Raw genomic sequence first — 6,000 nt, 5'->3', positions numbered from 1 at the left:
CCCCCAATTCTTTCCCCGCATCCAAACGGGCCCTAAAGATGGAAAAATGCATGACAATGCACAATTGTGAGATGAGGTGTAGTGATAAGTGAAATACTATCATTTGTGCATGATGCTCCCTGGTGTATCACTACAAGTTTTCTATTTTGTATCATTTTTATTAATAATATAAAAACATTTATTTGCTGATAAAAAAAAGGTTTTGGTTGCCAACGAAAATAGATTAAGGGTCTGTGTAGTGCGTTAATGGACTAAGGGGGTATATATAGTGCACCTTCATGATTTGAACTGTTAAGCTTATAAAGATCTGTGAGTTGATCATCCAACCAAAAATCATATTGATCAGGTATCATTAGCTACTTGATTCATTAAATGTTTGTTATAAAAAAAAAAGAGAGAGAGAGAGAGGGGCCAATGCATAGTATAATATAGAACACAACTATAAAATAAATCTATTTTTACCATATAGTTATGAGTAAAATGATTTTGGATATAGATGCAACATTTCAAAATCTCTGTAAACTGAACAATTCGAATCATGATGATTAGATCTCGATGGAATCCCACCCCATGTTAATTCAAAAATCTCATCTTATTGGCTCAAAACAAATTATTTGTTCTATGATTAGGTAAATTTGGATCTTGAATTTTGTGAAAAAAAAAATTAAATGAGGTGAAATAAACTAGTATTATGATTTTTTGGTGTCTTTGGATTCTGCTAAAATAAAAAGAAACTGGATAAATTGTTGTCAAAAACTTTTTTCCCGGTGTGTGTAAATTCCTAGAATTCTCTTTCCCATGCTCCATTGCCAAAAATCTGAAATTTAAACAATAAAATTCCATGATCAAATTATTTTGATTTTTCATGGAGGAGCTAGATATATTGTTTTATCATGATGCTCTTTAGTACTTGCACGTCTCATTCTTAATTTCCAATACAGTTCACAATATTAAATTATCGTTGTTCACCATTTTGAATTGAAATTGACCTGTTAAAACAATAAATAGATGAAGTGCGACATCTTATGTACATTACTATTACTCTCTCTCTCCTATTTTAAGTGTTTACTATAGTTTTGCGTGTTATTTTTAATGAGTTAATTATATCTCTCAACATATGTTATGTTTTATGTTTTTAAATTTTTTTTATAGAAATAATTGAAATTTATCAAACAAATCTATGTTGCATATTTTTAGCAATATACATTGGGAGATATATATAAGCAACTGAAAATGACACGCAAAATTGTTATCATATCTTTATCTGTCATCATTACCATGGAAAATATATAATTAATTTCTCATTTACTGGCATACACCACTCGGCCGTCCATGGAAATATCATGATTAGGAGAGCATGAAAACGAAAACTATCATAGGTAAAGGATCGATGCAATTGCTTAAGGGGGAAGACAAGAATTTAATAGTAGAAAGCAGGAAAAATAGAAAAGGCATTTCATTTTCACTGGTTTCATTATTTTTGAGAGGGCGGGGGGGTGGGCCTCGTGCTCATCTGTCTGCAAGATTGCGCTCCTCGTAGCATCCGTAATAGTACTAATCAAAATCAATAATCAAAATATGTCACGTCAGTATTTGATTATCCATGTAGTTTATAATCAAATTTAACAACTTCTACCTTCACATTGGTTATTTTTGTATCCCTAATTAAAAAAAATCCCACAATACACAATGCACATTTGTCCAATCGCAAATGAATTTTAATCACGCATCCGACCACACTAAATTATTCGTCTCGGTGAGACGATTCCAATATGGGGTGTTTTTGAGTTATTGAGTTTTGAGTTTAATTGTTGAGTTTGGTTATTGGTAAAAGTTGTTAAGTTTGGTTATGGAATGAGTGGAATTTGATTATTTTATAAAAGACTTGTAACTTTGGTTATTACAATGTGGGGTGTTTTTTAAGCATTGTTGTTAAATATGCTTATTCACATCTATTTGCTTATTATAATGCGGATGCTCTCAGTGTCATTTTCACAGCCTTCAATGAAAATGTCCCTATTTAGTGTTAAATCAAATGTCAAATCGAACTCATCTTTTGCCAGTAAAGCTCCGTTTGTTTGTAAGTAAAATATTTTTCGATAACATATTTTATTTATTTTTCAGTATTTGGTTGTGTAAAAAATGAGGAAAATATTTTACATGGAAAATATTTTTCATTAATTGGATGAAAAAGACTTAGAGCCCGTTCCAAAACACCTTCTTAAAAAATAAGTACTTATTTCATATTTTTAAACTAAAAAATAATGTAAATAAAAAATAAATTTTCAATTTTTTTTTTGCACCGTATTAAAGATTTCAATGAGATCTTTCAAATAAGATCCATATTGCATATTTTTAGATTTCAATAAGCCCATTATTTTTGAGCTTAAAATTGCCTTCTTAAAAAATAAGTACTTATTTCACGTTTCGGAACGAGGCCTTACGCTTAAATCTTCCGTAAGTTATTTTTCGAAATGAACCCTGCTATATTCTACCGCAATTTTCATTGCTCAGTTTTCTCGATCGTCAGTCCTGACTCACATTCAATTCCAATATTTTCAAATCTCTCCACCGTTTAAGTTCTCTTTCCGCTCTTTACACTATTTTTTCATTTTCTGAAAATATTTTCAAATGCCAACCAAATACCAAAAAATAAAAGTTTAAAATTTATTTTTTGAACAAATATTTTACATCAAAACAAACGGAACCAAATGTCTGATAAAATGTCAGGTGGCAGAAGAGATATTATAAAACTAAACAACCTCTTCAACTTTCAGAATATTACATAAATTCCCCAAATTTACTTTTCACCGTTTGTCCAAGTACCTTTGAACTTCTCTCCTTGTTCTCATGATTTCTAAACTTACTTTTTACCATTATCGTCACAATTCTTCCGTGTGTGTTAACCTTTTTTTTTTTTTAATGTTCGTTCGACATGAATTTTGTTAGTTTTATGCTTCATCCCATGACGGATAATTTTTTGATAAAAAAAACTTCCGTGCATAAGTCTTAAATTAGTTGTCACCAAATTAAATATCTAATTGAGATCTTTAATTTAACATAAAAAATCTAAAAATTATTCACGAAAGTATTTTATTTTTTGATCAAAAATTTGCACAAATTTTCACAAAGGAGCAATAATAGGGAACATAAAGAGTATTAATTTTTTTGTACTTAAATTCGTCTCAATGAGAGAAATTCAAAATTTTAAAATTCATGATAGACATTTGATTACAATATCTGGTTGTTTTACGTTTTTTTATCTTTAGTAAAAAATATTATGCTTTAAAGTATTGATTGTTTTGTATTCAATAACTATAGGATAGACATTTGATTTTTAATTCCATATATTAAAACTGACCGTAACGGCTTGTTTGCTGGTAAATAAGGTTTGGATGGATAAAGAAAAAAGATACACAGTTGATGATATTTCTTAATTAATTTACATTAATAAAAGAGTGAAAAGAGAAGAGAGCTAGAATCTAGTTTGTATCCGGATAGAGGGTAAATTTGGATTTAAAAGTCAAATAGTAACTTATTTTTTGTCTTTAATTAAAAAAATCAATATTTGTTAGTTTTGCGTCAAACTTTTGTGACTTATTGATTCATCTCGATGAGAGGAATCGAAAAATTATTGAAACTCATAATTTTTAAAAAAAGACAAAAACAAGTAAAATAAGTTGTCTTTTTTTGACTTATTTTCGTCTTTATTCAACAATTTTGAGTTTCATCATAATTTTTTACTTTTTCGATTCGTCTCAACGAGACAATTCAATAAGTCAGAAAAGTTTGACACAAAATAAACAAATATGATTTTTTTAATATAGACAAAAAAATAAATCACTTGACTTTTTAATTCAAACCCACCTAGAATGATTTTGGTCCAAATAAAATTACTCTATGTTACAATGAGGAGAGGAAAGAGGACAACTGGGGTAAAAGAGTAATATAAAATACAACACTTGGGTTGATATTGCAATAAGCGAAAAGTACGAGATGGCAATGATTTTTGGGGCATGTGTCTGACCAAAAGTTGAATAGTAATACCTCATTTACCTTTTTTGAAAACAGACAATTTTATTGTTCAAGAAAGAACAGAAAATTGCCCTCTTGAGGCTACAAACTTCTAAGCACCAGAGCTCGTCGTTGGGTACACAGATCTCAACGACCGGGTTATCCAAGGACGAATCCCCAAGGCGAGGGAAAGATACTCACAAATGCACATGAAAAAAAGCTCCACACAGGGATAATACGCTAAAGGTAACGAGGACGGCAGCGGTAATTTGACCAGCCTCACCATCCTCCCTATCACGCAACTCACTGAGGGAACAGAAACACCCATAGATGGTGGAGAAGGTTCCACGCAGGGAACAGACCGCTCCGAGACCGGAGGGAAACCGAAAACAACAGAAAATAAGGACAGAAAATAAAAGCTCCAGTCACCAACCCTGTCACTGGAAACACCGCCACGGGTCCGGCAACTTATTCGCCGGAGGAGCCAAGCCACCACAGCTACTTCCCAACACCCCAACCAACCCAGCCCTAACCCGCAACAGAGAAGAAGGAAGGGCGGAAAGGGGGTTTGAGAGGGGGAGACGGAGAGGGATCTGAGAGGAGCGGCGGTAAAGGGCGGCGGAAGGGGGCGGTGGAGGAGGAGCGGTAGAGGGTTTAGAGCAAGGGGGAAAAGGGTAGTAGATCTGTGGCGGAGATGGAAAGAGGGGCAGAGGGAAGGGATAGAGAAGGCGGCATGGAGTAGGAGAGTGGCCGGCTGGAGGAGAGAGGGGGAGGTGGAGGTGGGAGGCGGCAGCCCCACCCCCCAGCAGAAACCCTAGGAAGAGAAACGATAGAGAGAGAAAGTAGAGAGAAGGCAGAGCAAGGGAGAGAAGCACTAGTAGTCTTATACCTCATTTACCTGTTGCCAGATGATTAGATTACCGACAATATAGTTTATTTAAGAGAAATGATTTTGACACTCTATTTTTTGTTAACGTCATTTTCCTATAAGTGTATTTTTGGTGATTTGTCACTCCCCTGCAAATGTATTTTTGTACCAAAAATACATTTGTAGGGAAGTGGCATTAACAAAAAAATAAGTGACAAAATCAGCAGTATTATTTAATCTTTATCTGGTGCTAGTTTCCAGTTTCCTTGAAAAAATACTTTTTGAAAATAAGATAATTTCAAGATAAAAAATTATGTATTTATGCAAAAAAAAATTCTACGGATATGATATTATTTGATAGATTTCATTGAGATCTTTTAAACGATGCAAAAAAACCCAAAAAAATTATTTTCCATTTTTATTATATTTGAACTTAAAATTATCTTCTTTTAAAAAAAAAGGGTTTAAAAAGATAGCGGAACGGCCCTAAGCACAACCCATTCTTAAAAAGGACAATGTGTTTTTCTAAGATTCTCTCAAAAAATACAAAAGTGTACAAAAGAGAGGATTAAATTAGAAAATTTCTCCTTAATGTGTCACATGCATATTTCATTTTGGAGGAATAGAAGTGGGTTGGAGATGCTAAGCTTGTTCCAGAACTCCCTTTAAGTACTTATTTTTTAAGAATGTAATTTCAAGTTCAAAACTAATGTGTTTACGCAAATAATTTTTCTAACAATATGGATCTTGTTTGACATATCTCATTGAGATATTTTGAACGATGCAAAAAAAAAATCAAAAAATTATTTTTCATTTACATTATTTTTGAGTTTGAAAATGTAAAATAGGTACTTATTTTTTAAGGTGTTCTATTGTTAGAAAATTTATTTACGTAAACACATTATTTTTTAGCTTGAAATTGTCTTGTTAAAAAATAAGTACTTATAATGGGTTCTGGAACGGGACAAATAGAAAATGTTGCTTCTAAACAATGAAATAGAATTTGATCCTTCAAAGTAATTTTGGTCATCTAAAAATAGGAAACCAAAAGTAAATTTGTAGAATCAAATTCCTTCAAACTCTAAAAAATAACGATGAGTCCCTCCAATATTTTTTCA

Source organism: Rhododendron vialii, chromosome 6a (assembly GCF_030253575.1).
Source record: "Rhododendron vialii isolate Sample 1 chromosome 6a, ASM3025357v1".
In the NCBI taxonomy this organism is placed as follows: Eukaryota; Viridiplantae; Streptophyta; class Magnoliopsida; order Ericales; family Ericaceae; genus Rhododendron; species Rhododendron vialii.
The sequence above is the reverse complement of the archived record's forward strand: the minus strand, read 5'-3'. Positions refer to the sequence as shown.